Below are 18,220 nucleotides of genomic sequence, written 5' to 3'. Positions count from 1 at the left end.
TTCCGGGCAGAGTAACGCATGTACTACTGAAAGTAGAGATGTAGCTCCTTGAACTGAAAATATTAGATGCTATCTGGTTCTCATGTATGTCTTTCTAAAAGTTGTTGTTGCATTTATTGTTAACTCATAAAGACCGTGTTCTGAAGGAGGCCAGCAACAGTTTTCAACCAGATGAAATTCTAACCACCATATACAGATAATAAAACGATTTCAGCAAATGGAATTATGCCCTTGCAGTGCCGTTGTTGTTCTGCTTCATTGTATGCTTCAGTGAGCTTTCGAGTTGATAGAGTAGACTAAAGAGCAAACACTGGTTTCAAGAACGCTGGAGTCCTTTGTGTAGTGTGCTTCACCTGACACACCAAAGGATCTATATGTGACTTCACCGTTCACAGTGGTTTCCTATGTTGTTTCTTGGTAATTCACTGTGAATAACGGAAAATACCGTGTTTTCAAAGAGACCTAGCTTAGAAATTATATCAGGCAAAGGATCATTCTTTGAAACAGGAGAGAACATCACAATTTCTAGCAATTATAACAGAAGGTATTTCTTTCTCTTCCCTGTCTGTGCGGTGATGGCATTCATTGAGGGAGATAGTGACCTGTGGCATTCCCATTGAAGGCAGAAGCAGAGATAGCGATGTCTGGACATATCTTGTTTTCAGGGCAGAGTAACGCATGTACTACTGAAAGTACAGATGTAGCTCTTTGAACTGAAGATATTAGATGCTATCTGGTTCTCATGTATGTCTTTCTAAAAGTTGTTGTTGCACTTATTGTTAACTCATAAATACCGTGTTCCGAAGGAGGCCAGCAACAGTTTTCAACCAGATGAAATTCTAACCACCATATACAGATAATAAAACGATTTCAGCAAATGGAATTATGCCCTTGCAGTGCCGTTGTTGTTCTGCTTCATTGTATGCTTCAGTGAGCTTTCGAGTTGATACAGTAGACTAAAGAGCAAACACTGGTTTCAAGAACGCTGGAGTCTCATCTCTGCCCGCTGGCAGAGACGGGACTCGACCAAGTGGCATTGGCGCTGAAGGACAGGAGACAGCGTGCTACCGGGCAAGTGAGAACATAATTCTCCTTTATATTTTTCTCTAGTGGATGGTGGAGACGGGAGGAAAGTTTGGGTGGGGTAGGCCGTTCTGGAGGAGCCCAGGCGCAGGGGCGCGCTAATCCACTCCTCAACCCTACCATTGGGTCGCGGGGGCGCACATAGGGAAGTGCTCTCATTCACTGGCCCAGGTGCGCGGGGCCGTGAGTCCAGGCGTCCCTCGGACATTCCCCAACGGACATAAGATCAGTGCCCCAACGGGCACAGGGAGGGCCCACTGAACACGCAGAGGACTGTGCACAGACACCCCTAGACAGCTCCCGTGGGCGTAGGGCCCCAGGCCGGAAAGCAGACCACTAGCGCAGGCTCTGTTTGTGCCCGCCCAGACGGGTGAGGGAAGGCGGGCGGCTGCAGCACGGGAACAGCGAGAGGCGGCGACCCACGGACGCTCGATTCCACTGAGCGCAAGTGTCCCTGGCCCTGCCCTAAGAGGCGAGAGACCAACTCCCGGAGCTCGGCTCAGCGGGACTGAGGGCACGGGGCAGCGTGCGAGCGTGAAAGCACCTCAGCCCGGGGTCAGTGGGAGCTCTCTGGCCGCCTGTGCGGGCAGGGTCACCTTGGCGCAAACGGGGAACCGCCGCGGCCCAGCGAAAGAAGGAGCCAATCCCGGGGAAAGCGCTCGGGCCGTCCGCGCGGGCAGGGTCACCTCGGCGCGAACGGGGAACTGCCGCGCCCCAGCGAAAGAAGGAGCCAATCCCGGGGAAAGCGCTCGGGCCGTCCGCGCGGGCAGGGTCACCTCGGCGCGAACGGGGAACTGCCGCGCCCCAGCGAAAGAAGGAGCCAATCCCGGGGAAAGCGCTCGGGCCGCCCGCGCGGACAGAGACACCTTGGCACGAACGGGGAACCACCGCGGCCCGGCAGCAGTGGGCTCCAACCGCGGGGCAAACTCTCGGGCCGTCAGAGCGCGCAGGGGCTTACGCGCAAGGGCACCTCAACTGGCTACAGCGGGCAGCAAGGTAGCGCGCCGCGCCGGCAATCGCGGGCGCGCACCATAGCGGCAACCGGGTGCGCACACCAGTCCGGCAAAAGAACAAGAACCTCTGACCTGCCACACTAGACCAGCTGCGGACCCAGAAAAAGAAGGCAACACACCAAGGCTAAAACGCAGTAAAAACATCGTTTTTTTTTTTTCTCCAAATTTTTTCTCCCAAATTTTTCTCCCTTGTTCTTTCTTTCTTCTTAATAATTTCTTTTCTTTCCTTCTTTCTTTATTCTTTTCCTGGGGTTTTTTTTGGGGGGGTTTTTGGGGGGTATATATATATATATATATATATATATATATATATATTTTTTTTTTTGGTTCAATTTTTTTTTTTCTCTCTCTTTTTTCTTTCTTCTGTATTCTTTCTTTTCTATCTTTCTTTGTTCCTTTCTTGCTAAACTTTTGGGGTTTTTTGGGGGGGGTTGTGGTAAATTTTTTATTTTCTTCTCTTTCTCTCTTTCTTCTTTTCTTTCTCCTATTTTCTTGGGGGATTTTTTGGGGGAGTGTTTTTCCTCCACCTCTTCCAATAATAACAAACTTTATCTCTAACGTGTTGCATATAACCTCTCCTTCTCATCCTTTCTCTTTAATAGTGGTTTATTCGTTTGTGTGTCTAGCTTAGCCCCCCTATTACTTTAAATAATACAATATAATTACTATATAAACCCAAATACAATACAATCCCACTTTCTTACTATACTAAGTATTTTTCTATCCTTTTCTTCTATTTTTCTTAACATACAATGTAAATATTACTAACTGGCTTGCACAGTCTCAACTATTATTAATCTATCAACCCCTCTATCAAAAATTATATTTTTCCTCCCCAAAAACAACTCGTATCTATTCTTCTTATAGTATAAAAGCTCAAATCTCTTTACATTTATATTAATACGGGCTAGTTGGCTAACGATAGCAGGATAGAGTGGGGGATACTTTCTGAGGGTGTGGGTCTCCTGCCTGGGCTGTGTGTTTATGTCTTTAACAGCATATCCACAAAAGAACTCAAGACAAAGCAGATAGAGTGACTCTCAACCAAGTAGCCAGAAGGAAGATCCTATCAAAGAACATCTGAAATATAACCGAACAGCATAAACAAACGACATAAAGGGTAACTTAAGACCATCAGGCTCAGGATATCAAAGAGACTGCACCACTGAAACTCCCAGACCTTCAATAAAGAATATTACACCACAAAGGAGGGAAGTCAAAGCAGACTACCCCCCCAATAAATAAATATATAAATAAATAAATAAATAAATAAATAAAAACAAAAAGAATCCAACATGGTAAGACGCAAAAATAACCCCTCAATGAAAAGAAAAGAGGAATCCTCAGAAAGAGAGATAGACGAAATAGACATAGCCCAAATGTCAGACATGGAATTCAAAACAATGGTGGTAAAGAAGCTCAATATACTCGACATCCTTAAAATCAACTATGACAACCTTCAAGGAAGTTACCAGCAGCTCCAAGAAAATTACAGGGAACTGGCAGAGAACTACACCAGCATAAAAAAAGACATAGAAATCGTTAACAAGAACCAGGAAGAACTTAAGAATACAATCTCTGAACTGAAAAACACAGTAGAATCAGTCAAAAGCAGACTAAACGAAGCAGAAGATCGGATTAGTGAGTTAGAAGATAATGTAGAGAAAAACTCCCAGACAATACAGCAAAATGAAAAACGATTGAAAAAATATGAACAAGATGTAAGGGAATTACAGGATAGCATTAGGAAAAATAATTTAAGGATCATCGGAATACGAGAGGAAGAAGAAAAGGAACATGGAATTGAAAATCTGATAGGAGAAATAGTGACAGAAAATTTTCCGAACCTGATGAGAGGAAAAGCTATGCAAGTCCAAGAAGCACTGAGAGTTCCAATCAAGAGGAACCCCCAAAAACCCACTCCAAGGCACATCATAGTTAAAATGGCAACATTCCAAGACAAAGAGAGAATCCTAAAAGCAGCAAGAGAAAAGCAGCAAATAACATACAAGGGAGCTCCGATAAGGCTATCAACTGATTTCTCAACAGAAACATTACAAGCCAGAAGGGAATGGTCAAAAATATTTCAAGCAATGAAAAACAAAGGCCTACAACCAAGAATACTCTACCCAGCAAGGCTCTCATTCAAAATAGAAGGTGAAATAAGGAGTTTCTCAGACAAAGGAAGACTGAAAGAATACATCTCCACCAAACCAGCATTGCAAGAGATGCTAAAGGGACTGTTCTAGGAAAAAACAAGAGAGGAGAGGAACAGAGGTACAAAGGGAAATGAATAAATACACGTCAATAATAACCTTAAATGTAAATGGATTAAATGCTCCAATTAAAAGACATAGGGTAACGGAATGGATAAGAAAACAGGACCCACATATTTGCTGTCTACAAGAAACACACCTCAAAACAAAAGATTTACACAGACTGAAAGTAAAGGGATATAAAAAAATATTCCAAGCAAACGGACCGGAAAAAAAAGCCGGGGTAGCAGTTCTCATATCAGACAAAATGGATTTCAAAGCAAGGACAATAAAAAGAGACAAAGAAGGACATTTCATAATACTTAAAGGAACAATCCATCAAGAAGATATGACTTTGATAAACATATATGCACCCAACATAGGAGCACCCAAATACATAAAGCAAATACTAGAAGACCACAAAAAGGATATCAACAACAACACACTCATAGTAGGGGACTTCAACACTCCATTATCAACAATAGACAGATCATCAAAGCAAAGAAACACCAAGGATATACAGGCATTGAACAACACACTAAACCACATGGATCTAACTGATATATATAGAACTTTTCACCCCAAAGAAGCAAAATATACATTCTTTTCAAGTGCACATGGGACATTTTCAAAGATAGACCACATGATAGGTCACAAAACAAGCCTCAACAAATTCAAGAAAATTGAAATCATATCAAGCATCTTTTCAGATCACAATGCCTTGAAACTAGAAATCAACCTCAGAGGAAAAAATCAAAGACACCCAAACTCATGGAGATTGAATAACATGCTATTAAATAATGAATGGGCTAACAATGACATCAAAGAAGCAATCAAGAAATTTCTAGAAACTAATGATAATGAGCACACAACAACCCAAAACCTGTGGGACACAGCAAAAGCAGTCCTGAGAGGGAAGTTTATAGCAATACAGGCATATCTGAAAAGGCTAGAAGAATCTCAAATAAAAAACCTAACCACAATGCTACAAGAACTAGAACAACAACAACAAACAAAGCCTAGGGCAAGAAGAAGGAATGAAATCATCAAGATCAGAGCAGAACTAAATGACATAGAGACTAAACAAACAATCCAAAAGATCAACGAAACTAGGAGCTGGTTCTTCGAAAAAATCAACAAAATCGACAAGCCTCTAGCCAGTCTAATCAAGAAAAAAAGAGAGAAGACACAAATAAACAAAATCAGAAATGAAAGAGGAGAAATCACGACTGATACCTCAGAAATACAAATGATAGTTAGAAATTACTTCAGACAACTGTATGACAAGAAATTTGACAATCTAGAAGAAATGGACAAATTTCTAGAAACATACAACCTTCCAAAACTGAATCAAGAAGAAGTGGAAAGTCTCAACAGACCAATAACAAAGAAGGAAATTGAAACAGTAATCCAAAATCTCCCGGCACACAAAAGCCCTGGACCGGATGGCTTCACAGGCGAATTCTACAAAACATTCAGGGAAGAACTAACTCCTATCCTCCTCAAACTGTTCCAAAAAATCCAAGAAGAAGGGAAAATCCCAAACTCTTTCTATGAAGCCAGTATTATCCTAATCCCCAAACCAGGTCAAGACACAACAAAGAAAGAAAACTACAGGCCAATATCACTGATGAACATCGATGCTAAAATCCTCAATAAAATATTGGCAAACAGGATCCAGCAACACATCAAAAAGATCATACATCATGATCAAGTGGGCTTCATTCCAGGGATGCAAGGATGGTTTAATATTCGCAAATCAATAAATATAATACATCACCTAAACAGAATGAAAGACAAAAATCACATGATCATATCAATAGATGCAGAAAAAGCATTTGATAAAGTTCAACACCCATTTATGATGAAAACACTCAGCAAAATGGGAATAAAGGGAGCATATCTTAACATAATTAAGGCTATATATGAGAAGCCTGAGGCCAACATCATACTCAATGGACAAAAACTGAAAGCATTCCCCCTGAACTCAGGAACGAGACAAGGTTGTCCACTCTCTCCACTCCTTTTCAACATAGTGTTGGAAGTCCTAGCCACAGCAATCAGACAAGAAAAAGAAATAAAAGGAATCCAAATTGGGAAAGAGGAAGTGAAACTTTCATTATATGCAGATGATATGATAGTATACCTAGAAAATCCTATAAACTCCACTAAAAGACTACTCAATATAATAAGTGAATTTGGCAAAATCGCAGGGTACAAAATAAATATACAGAAATCCAAGGCATTTCTGTACACCAACAATAAAATAGCAGAGACAGAGACAAAAAAGAAAATACCATTTACTATAGCAACAAGAAAAATAAAGTACCTAGGAGTAAACTTAACCAAAGAGATAAAAGACCTGTACTCTGAAAATTACATAACATTGAAGAAAGAAATTAAGGAAGAAACAAATAAATGGAAGCAAATACCATGTTCTTGGATGGGAAGAATCAACATCATCAAAATGGCCATACTACCCAAAGCAATTTACAAATTCAATGCAATCCCTATTAAAATACCAATGACATATTTCACAGACCTAGAACAAATACTCCATAAATTCATATGGAACCAAAAAAGACCCCGAATAGCAAAAGCAATCTTGAGACAGAAGAACACAGCAGGAGGAATCACAACACCAGATATCAAACAATACTACAAAGCCACTGTAATCAAAACAGTATGGTACTGGCATAAGAACAGACATATAGATCAGTGGAACAGAATAGAGAGTCCAGAAATAAACCCAGGCCTCTATGGTCAACTAATCTTTGATAAAGGAGGAAGGAACATAAAATGGAGTGAGAAGAGCCTCTTTAACAAATGGTGCTGGGAGAACTGGATAGGGACCTGCAAAAAAATGAAACTAGACCACCAACTTACACCACACACGAGAATAAACTCAAGATGGATCAAAGACTTAAATGTAAGCCGTGACACCATAAAAGTCCTAGAGGAAAACATAGGCAAGAAAATATCAGATATCTCACGTAACAATCTCTTCACGGATACATCTCCTAAAGCAAGAGAAATAAAGGAAAAAATAAATAAATGGGATTACATCAAACTGAAGAGTTTCTGCTCAGCAAAAGAAAACAACAGCAAATTGAAAAGGAAACCAACCATATGGGAAAACATATTTGCCAATGACATCACAGACAGGGGACTGATATCCAAAATATATAAAGAGCTGATACGACTCAACATCAAGAAAACAAACAACCCAATTAAAAAATGGACAAGGGACCTGAACAAACACTTCTCCGAAGAGGACATACAGAAGGTCCATAGACACATGAAAAAATGCTCAACATCATTAGCCATCAGGGAGATGCAAATAAAAACCACAATGAGATACCACCTTACACCAGTCAGAATGGCCATCATCAACAAATCAACAAGCAACAAGTGCTGGCGAGGATGTGGAGAAACGGGAACCCTACTGCACTGTTGGTGGGAATGCAGACTGGTGCAACCACTATGGAGAACAGTATGGAATTACCTCAAAAGATTAAAAATGGAACTGCCTTTTGAACCAGCGACTCCACTACTAGGATTATACCCGAAGAATCTTGAAACACCAATTCAAAAGAACTTATGCACCCCTATGTTCATAGCAGCACTGTTTACAATAGCTAAGTGCTGGAAACAACCTAAGTGCCCATCTGTAGATGAGTGGATCAAAAAACTGTGGTACATTTACACAATGGAATACTATGTAGCAGAAAGAAAGAAGGAACTCCTACCATTTGCAACAACATGGATGGAACTAGAGAGGATTATGCTTAGTGAAATAAGCCAGGCAAAGAAAGAAAAATACCATATGATATCACCTAATACAGGAAACTAAAGAACAACACAGACAAAGGAACTAAATAGAACAAAAAGCAGAGTAGCAGTCAATAGGGGGGAGGGGAGAGGGAGAGAAGGGGGATAAGTAAGGGAAGGGTTTAATTAAAGAGCCTGTATGAAGGACTCATGGACATGGACAGCGGGGAGGGATATGATTGCGGGAGAGGGGGTGGGCTGGGTGGGGGAGAGAAATTGGGGGAAAAGGGGACAACTGTAATTGAAAAACCAAAATAAAAAAATAAAAAAAAAAAAAAAAAAAAAAAAAAAAAAAAAAAAAGAACGCTGGAGTCTTTTGGGTAGTGTGCTTCACCTGACACACCAAAGGATCTATATGTGACTTCACCGTTCACAGTGGTTTCCTATGTTGTTTCCTGGTAATTCACTGTGAAAATCTGAAAATACCGTGTTTTCAAAGAGACCTAGCTTAGAAATTATATCAGGTAAAGGATCATTCTTTGAAACAGGAGAGAACATCACAATTTCTAGCAATTATAACAGAAGGTATTGCTTTCTCTTCCCTGTCCGTGCGGTGATGGCATTCATTGTGGGAGATAGTGACGGGTGGCATTCCCATTGAAGGCAGAAGCAGAGATAGCGATGTCTGGACATATCTTGTTTTCCGGGCAGAGTAACGCATGTACTACTGAAAGTAGAGATGTAGCTCCTTGAACTGAAAATATTAGATGCTATCTGGTTCTCATGTATGTCTTTCTAAAAGTTGTTGTTGCATTTATTGTTAACTCATAAAGACCGTGTTCTGAAGGAGGCCAGCAACAGTTTTCAACCAGATGAAATTCTAACCACCATATACAGATAATAAAACGATTTCAGCAAATGGAATTATGCCCTTGCAGTGCCGTTGTTGTTCTGCTTCATTGTATGCTTCAGTGAGCTTTCGAGTTGATAGAGTAGACTAAAGAGCAAACACTGGTTTCAAGAACGCTGGAGTCCTTTGTGTAGTGTGCTTCACCTGACACACCAAAGGATCTATATGTGACTTCACCGTTCACAGTGGTTTCCTATGTTGTTTCTTGGTAATTCACTGTGAATAACGGAAAATACCGTGTTTTCAAAGAGACCTAGCTTAGAAATTATATCAGGCAAAGGATCATTCTTTGAAACAGGAGAGAACATCACAATTTCTAGCAATTATAACAGAAGGTATTTCTTTCTCTTCCCTGTCTGTGCGGTGATGGCATTCATTGAGGGAGATAGTGACCTGTGGCATTCCCATTGAAGGCAGAAGCAGAGATAGCGATGTCTGGACATATCTTGTTTTCAGGGCAGAGTAACGCATGTACTACTGAAAGTACAGATGTAGCTCTTTGAACTGAAGATATTAGATGCTATCTGGTTCTCATGTATGTCTTTCTAAAAGTTGTTGTTGCACTTATTGTTAACTCATAAATACCGTGTTCCGAAGGAGGCCAGCAACAGTTTTCAACCAGATGAAATTCTAACCACCATATACAGATAATCAAACGATTTCAACAGATGGAATTATGCCCTTGCTGTGCCGTTATTGTTCTGCTTCATTGTATGCTTCATTGAGCTTTCGAGTTGATACAGTAGACTAAAGAGCAAACACTGGTTTCAAGAACGCTGGAGTCTTTTGGGTAGTGTGCTTCACCTGACACACCAAAGGATCTATATGTGACTTCACCGTTCACAGTGGTTTCCTATGTTGTTTCTTGGTAATTCACTGTGAAAATCTGAAAATACCGTGTTTTCAAAGAGACCTAGCTTAGAAATTATATCAGGTAAAGGATCATTCTTTGAAACAGGAGAGAACATCACAATTTCTAGCAATTATAACAGAAGGTATTGCTTTCTCTTCCCTGTCCGTGCGGTGATGGCATTCATTGTGCGAGATAGTGAACTGTGGCATTGCCATTGAAGGCAGAAGCAGAGATAGCGATGTCTGGACATATCTTGTTTTCCGGGCAGAGTAACGCATGTACTACTGAAAGTACAGATGTAGCTCTTTGAACTGAAGATATTAGATGCTATCTGGTTCTCATGTATATCTTTCTAAAAGTTGTTGTTGCACTTATTGTTAACTGATAAAGACCGTGTTCCGAAGGAGGCCAGCAACAGTTTTCAACCAGATGAAATTCTAACCACCATATACAGATAATAAAACGATTTCAACAAATGGAATTATGGCCTTGCCGTGCCGTTGTTGTTCTGCTTCATTGTATGCTTCAGTGAGCTTTCGAGTTGATACAGTAGACTAAAGAGCAAACACTGGTTTCAAGAACGCTGGAGTCTTTTGGGTAGTGTGCTTCACCTGACACACCAAAGGATCTATATGTGACTTCACCGTTCACAGTGGTTTCCTATGTTGTTTCTTGGTAATTCACTGTGAAAATCTGAAAATACCGTGTTTTCAAAGAGACCTAGCTTAGAAATTATATCAGGTAAAGGAACATTCTTTGAAACAGGAGAGAACATCACAATTTCTAGCAATTATAACAGAAGTTATTGCTTTCTCTTCCCTGTCCGTGCGGTGATGGCATTCATTGTGGGAGATAGTGACCGTTGGCATTGCCATTGAAGGCAGAAGCAGAGATAGCGATGTCTGGACATATCTTGTTTTCCGGGCAGAGTAATGCATGTACTACTGAAAGTACAGATGTAGCTCTTTGAACTGAAGATATTAGATGCTATCTGGTTCTCATGTATGTCTTTCTAAAAGTTGTTGTTGCACTTACTGTTAACTCATAAAGACCGTGTTCCGAAGGAGGCCAGCAACAGTTTTCAACCAGATGAAATTCTAACCACCCTATACAGATAATAAAACGATTTCAACAAATGGAATTATGCCCTTGCCGTGCCGTTGTTGTTCTGCTTAATTGTATGCTTCAGTGAGCTTTCGAGTTGATACAGTAGACTAAAGAGCAAACACTGGTTTCAAGAACGCTGGAGTCTTTTGGGTAGTGTGCTTCACCTGACACACCAAAGGATCTATATGTGACTTCACCGTTCACAGTGGTTTCCTATGTTGTTTCTTGGTAATTCACTGTGAATAACGGAAAATACCGTGTTTTCAAAGAGACCTAGCTTAGAAATTATATCAGGCAAAGGATCATTCTTTGAAACAGGAGAGAACATCACAATTTCTAGCAATTATAACAGAAGGTATTTCTTTCTCTTCCCTGTCTGTGCGGTGATGGCATTCATTGAGGGAGATAGTGACCTGTGGCATTCCCATTGAAGGCAGAAGCAGAGATAGCGATGTCTGGACATATCTTGTTTTCAGGGCAGAGTAACGCATGTACTACTGAAAGTACAGATGTAGCTCTTTGAACTGAAGATATTAGATGCTATCTGGTTCTCATGTATGTCTTTCTAAAAGTTGTTGTTGCACTTATTGTTAACTCATAAATACCGTGTTCCGAAGGAGGCCAGCAACAGTTTTCAACCAGATGAAATTCTAACCACCATATACAGATAATAAAACGATTTCAGCAAATGGAATTATGCCCTTGCAGTGCCGTTGTTGTTCTGCTTCATTGTATGCTTCAGTGAGCTTTCGAGTTGATACAGTAGACTAAAGAGCAAACACTGGTTTCAAGAACGCTGGAGTCTTTTGGGTAGTGTGCTTCACCTGACACACCAAAGGATCTATATGTGACTTCACCGTTCACAGTGGTTTCCTATGTTGTTTCCTGGTAATTCACTGTGAAAATCTGAAAATACCGTGTTTTCAAAGAGACCTAGCTTAGAAATTATATCAGGTAAAGGATCATTCTTTGAAACAGGAGAGAACATCACAATTTCTAGCAATTATAACAGAAGGTATTGCTTTCTCTTCCCTGTCCGTGCGGTGATGGCATTCATTGTGGGAGATAGTGACGGGTGGCATTCCCATTGAAGGCAGAAGCAGAGATAGCGATGTCTGGACATATCTTGTTTTCCGGGCAGAGTAACGCATGTACTACTGAAAGTAGAGATGTAGCTCCTTGAACTGAAGATATTAGATGCTATCTGGTTCTCATGTATGTCTTTCTAAAAGTTGTTGTTGCATTTATTGTTAACTCATAAAGACCGTGTTCTGAAGGAGGCCAGCAACAGTTTTCAACCAGATGAAATTCTAACCACCATATACAGATAATAAAACGATTTCAGCAAATGGAATTATGCCCTTGCAGTGCCGTTGTTGTTCTGCTTCATTGTATGCTTCAGTGAGCTTTCGAGTTGATAGAGTAGACTAAAGAGCAAACACTGGTTTCAAGAACGCTGGAGTCTTTTGGGTAGTGTGCTTCACCTGACACACCAAAGGATCCATATGTGACTTCACCGTTCACAGTGGTTTCCTATGTTGTTTCTTGGTAATTCACTGTGAAAATCTGAAAATACCGTGTTTTCAAAGAGACCTAGCTTAGAAATTATATCAGGTAAAGGATCATTCTTTGAAACAGGAGAGAACATCACAATTTCTAGCAATTATAACGGAAGGTATTGCTTTCTCTTCCCTGTCCGTGCGGTGATGACATTCATTGTGCGAGATAGTGACCGGTGGCATTGCCATTGAATGCAGAAGCAGAGATAGCGATGCCTGGACATATCTTGTTTTCCGGGCAGAGTAACGCATGTACTACTGAAAGTACAGATGTAGCTCTTTGAACTGAAGATATTAGATGCTATCTGGTTCTCATGTATGTCTTTCTAAAAGTTGTTGTTGCACTTATTGTTAACTCATAAAGACCGTGTTCCGAAGGAGGCCAGCAACAATTTTCAACCAGATGAAATTCTAACCACCATATACAGATAATAAAACAATTTCAACAAATGGAATTATGCCCTTGCCGTGCCGTTGTTGTTCTGCTTCATTGTATGCTTCAGTGAGCTTTCGAGTTGATACAGTAGACTAAAGAGCAAACACTGGTTTCAAGAACGCTGGAGTCTTTTGGGTAGTGTGCTTCACCTGACACACCAAAGGATCTATATGTGACTTCACCGTTCACAGTGGTTTCCTATGTTGTTACTTGGTAATTCACTGTGAATATCCGAAAATACCGTGTTTTCAAAGAGACCTAGCTTAGAAATTATATCAGGTAAAGGATCATTCTTTGAAACAGGAGAGAACATCACAATTTCTAGCAATTATAACAGAAGGTATTGCTTTCTCATCCCTGTCCGTGCGGTGATGGCATTCATTGTGGGAGATAGTGACCGGTGGCATTGCCATTGAATGCAGAAGCAGAGATAGCGATGTCTGGACATATCTTGTTTTCCGTGCAGAGTAACGCATGTACTTCTGAAAGTACAGATGTAGCTCTTTGAACTGAAGATATTAGATGCTATCTGGTTCTCATGTATGTCTTTATAAAAGTTGTTGTTGCACTTATTGTTAACTTATAAAGACCGTGTTCCGAAGGAGGGCAGCAAAAGTCTTCAACCAGATGAAATTCTAACCACCATATACAGATAATAAAACGATATCAACAAATGGAATTATGCCCTTGCAGTGCCTTTGTTGTTCTGCTTCATTGTATGCTTCAGTGAGATTTCGAGTTGATACAGTAGACTAAAGAGCAAACACTGGTTTCAAGAACGCTGGAGTCTTTTGGGTAGTGTGCTTCACCTGACACACCAAAGGATCTATATGTGACTTCACCGTTCACAGTGGTTTCCTATGTTGTTACTTGGTAATTCACTGTGAATATCTGAAAATACCGTGTTTTCAACGAGACCTAGGTTAGAAATTATATCAGGTAAAGGATCATTCTTTGAAACAGGAGAGAACATCATAATTTCTAGCAATTATAACAGAAGGTATTGCTTTCTCTTCCCTGTCCGTGCGGTGATGGCATTCATTGTGGGAGATAGTGACCGGTGGCATTGCCATTGAATGGCGAAGCAGAGATAGCGGTGTCTGGACATATCTTGTTTTCCGTGCAGAGTAACGCATGTACTTCTGAAAGTACAGATGTAGCTCTTTGAACTGAAGATATTAGATGCTATCTGGTTCTCATGTATGTCTTTCTAAAAGTTGTTGTTGCACTTATTGTTAACTCATAAAGACCGTGTTCCGAAGGAGGACAGCAACAGTTTTCAACCAGATGAAATTCTAACCACCATATACAGATAATCAAACGATTTCAACAGATGGAATTATGCCCTTGCAGTGCCGTTGTTGTTCTGCTTCATTGTATGCTTCAGTGAGCTTTCGAGTTGATACAGTAGACTAAAGAGCAAACACTGGTTTCAAGAACGCTGGAGTCTTTTGGGTAGTGTGCTTCACCTGACACACCAAAGGATCCATATGTGACTTCACCGTTCACAGTGGTTTCCTATGTTGTTTCTTGGTAATTCACTGTGAAAATCTGAAAATACCGTGTTTTCAAAGAGACCTAGCTTAGAAATTATATCAGGTAAAGGATCATTCTTTGAAACAGGAGAGAACATCACAATTTCTAGCAATTATAACGGAAGGTATTGCTTTCTCTTCCCTGTCCGTGCGGTGATGACATTCATTGTGCGAGATAGTGACCGGTGGCATTGCCATTGAATGCAGAAGCAGAGATAGCGATGCCTGGACATATCTTGTTTTCCGGGCAGAGTAACGCATGTACTACTGAAAGTACAGATGTAGCTCTTTGAACTGAAGATATTAGATGCTATCTGGTTCTCATGTATGTCTTTCTAAAAGTTGTTGTTGCACTTATTGTTAACTCATAAAGACCGTGTTCCGAAGGAGGCCAGCAACAATTTTCAACCAGATGAAATTCTAACCACCATATACAGATAATAAAACAATTTCAACAAATGGAATTATGCCCTTGCCGTGCCGTTGTTGTTCTGCTTCATTGTATGCTTCAGTGAGCTTTCGAGTTGATACAGTAGACTAAAGAGCAAACACTGGTTTCAAGAACGCTGGAGTCTTTTGGGTAGTGTGCTTCACCTGACACACCAAAGGATCTATATGTGACTTCACCGTTCACAGTGGTTTCCTATGTTGTTACTTGGTAATTCACTGTGAATATCCGAAAATACCGTGTTTTCAAAGAGACCTAGCTTAGAAATTATATCAGGTAAAGGATCATTCTTTGAAACAGGAGAGAACATCACAATTTCTAGCAATTATAACAGAAGGTATTGCTTTCTCATCCCTGTCCGTGCGGTGATGGCATTCATTGTGGGAGATAGTGACCGGTGGCATTGCCATTGAATGCAGAAGCAGAGATAGCGATGTCTGGACATATCTTGTTTTCCGTGCAGAGTAACGCATGTACTTCTGAAAGTACAGATGTAGCTCTTTGAACTGAAGATATTAGATGCTATCTGGTTCTCATGTATGTCTTTCTAAAAGTTGTTGTTGCACTTATTGTTAACTTATAAAGACCGTGTTCCGAAGGAGGGCAGCAAAAGTCTTCAACCAGATGAAATTCTAACCACCATATACAGATAATAAAACGATATCAACAAATGGAATTATGCCCTTGCAGTGCCTTTGTTGTTCTGCTTCATTGTATGCTTCAGTGAGATTTCGAGTTGATACAGTAGACTAAAGAGCAAACACTGGTTTCAAGAACGCTGGAGTCTTTTGGGTAGTGTGCTTCACCTGACACACCAAAGGATCTATATGTGACTTCACCGTTCACAGTGGTTTCCTATGTTGTTACTTGGTAATTCACTGTGAATATCTGAAAATACCGTGTTTTCAACGAGACCTAGGTTAGAAATATATCAGGTAAAGGATCATTCTTTGAAACAGGAGAGAACATCATAATTTCTAGCAATTATAACAGAAGGTATTGCTTTCTCTTCCCTGTCCGTGCGGTGATGGCATTCATTGTGGGAGATAGTGACCGGTGGCATTGCCATTGAATGGCGAAGCAGAGATAGCGGTGTCTGGACATATCTTGTTTTCCGTGCAGAGTAACGCATGTACTTCTGAAAGTACAGATGTAGCTCTTTGAACTGAAGATATTAGATGCTATCTGGTTCTCATGTATGTCTTTCTAAAAGTTGTTGTTGCACTTATTGTTAACTCATAAAGACCGTGTTCCGAAGGAGGACAGCAACAGTTTTCAACCAGATGAAATTCTAACCACCATATACAGATAATCAAACGATTTCAACAGATGGAATTATGCCCTTGCAGTGCCGTTGTTGTTCTGCTTCATTGTATGCTTCAGTGAGCTTTCGAGTTGATACAGTAGACTAAAGAGCAAACACTGGTTTCAAGAACGCTGGAGTCCTTTGTGTAGTGTGCTTCACCTGACACACCAAAGGATCTATATGTGACTTCACCGTTCACAGTGGTTTCCTATGTTGTTTCTTGGTAATTCACTGTGAATAACGGAAAATACCGTGTTTTCAAAGAGACCTAGCTTAGAAATTATATCAGGCAAAGGATCATTCTTTGAAACAGGAGAGAACATCACAATTTCTAGCAATTATAACAGAAGGTATTTCTTTCTCTTCCCTGTCCGTGCGGTGGTGGCATTCATTGTGGGAGATAGTGACCTGTGGCATTCCCATTGTAGGCAGAAGCAGAGATAGCGATGTCTGGACATATCTTGTTTTCAGGGCAGAGTAACGCATGTACTACTGAAAGTACAGATGTAGCTCTTTGAACTGAAGATATTAGATGCTATCTGGTTCTCATGTATGTCTTTCTAAAAGTTGTTGTTGCACTTATTGTTAACTCATAAATACCGTGTTCCGAAGGAGGCCAGCAACAGTTTTCAACCAGATGAAATTCTAACCACCATATACAGATAATCAAACGATTTCAACAGATGGAATTATGCCCTTGCTGTGCCGTTATTGTTCTGCTTCATTGTATGCTTCATTGAGCTTTCGAGTTGATACAGTAGACTAAAGAGCAAACACTGGTTTCAAGAACGCTGGAGTCTTTTGGGTAGTGTGCTTCACCTGACACACCAAAGGATCTATATGTGACTTCACCGTTCACAGTGGTTTCCTATGTTGTTTCTTGGTAATTCACTGTGAAAATCTGAAAATACCGTGTTTTCAAAGAGACCTAGCTTAGAAATTATATCAGGTAAAGGATCATTCTTTGAAACAAGAGAGAACATCACAATTTCTAGCAATTATAACAAAAGGTATTGCTTTCTCTTCCCTGTCCGTGCGGTGATGGCATTCATTGTGCGAGATAGTGACCTGTGGCATTGCCATTGAAGGCAGAAACAGAGATAGCGATGTCTGGACATATCTTGTTTTCAGTGCAGAGTAACGCATGTACTACTGAAAGTACAGATGTAGCTCTTTGAACTGAAGATATTAGATGCTATCTGGTTCTCATGTATGTCTTTCTAAAAGTTGTTGTTGCACTTATTGTTAACTCATAAAGACCGTGTTCCGAAGGAGGCCAGCAACAGTTTTCAACCAGATGAAATTCTAACCACCATATACAGATAATAAAACAATTTCAACAAATGGAATTATGCCCTTACCGTGCCGTTGTTGTTCTGCTTCATTGTATGCTTCATTGAGCTTTCGAGTTGGTACAGTAGACTAAAGAGCAAACACTGGTTTCAAGAACGCTGGAGTCTTTTGGGTAGTGTGCTTCACCTGACACACCAAAGGATCCATATGTGACTTCACCGTTCACAGTGGTTTCCTATGTTGTTTCTTGGTAATTCACTGTGAAAATCTGAAAATACCGTGTTTTCAAAGAGACCTAGCTTAGAAATTATATCAGGTAAAGGATCATTCTTTGAAACAGGAGAGAACATCACAATTTCTAGCAATTATAACGGAAGGTATTGCTTTCTCTTCCCTGTCCGTGCGGTGATGACATTCATTGTGCGAGATAGTGACCGGTGGCATTGCCATTGAATGCAGAAGCAGAGATAGCGATGTCTGGACATATCTTGTTTTCCGGGCAGAGTAACGCATGTACTACTGAAAGTACAGATGTAGCTCTTTGAACTGAAGATATTAGATGCTATCTGGTTCTCATGTATGTCTTTCTAAAAGTTGTTGTTGCACTTATTGTTAACTCATAAAGACCGTGTTCCGAAGGAGGCCAGCAAC

Source organism: Furipterus horrens, unplaced genomic scaffold, assembly GCF_987537825.1.
Source record: "Furipterus horrens unplaced genomic scaffold, mFurHor1.1.pri manual_scaffold_18, whole genome shotgun sequence".
In the NCBI taxonomy this organism is placed as follows: Eukaryota; Metazoa; Chordata; class Mammalia; order Chiroptera; family Furipteridae; genus Furipterus; species Furipterus horrens.
This window is presented reverse-complemented; position numbering follows the sequence as displayed.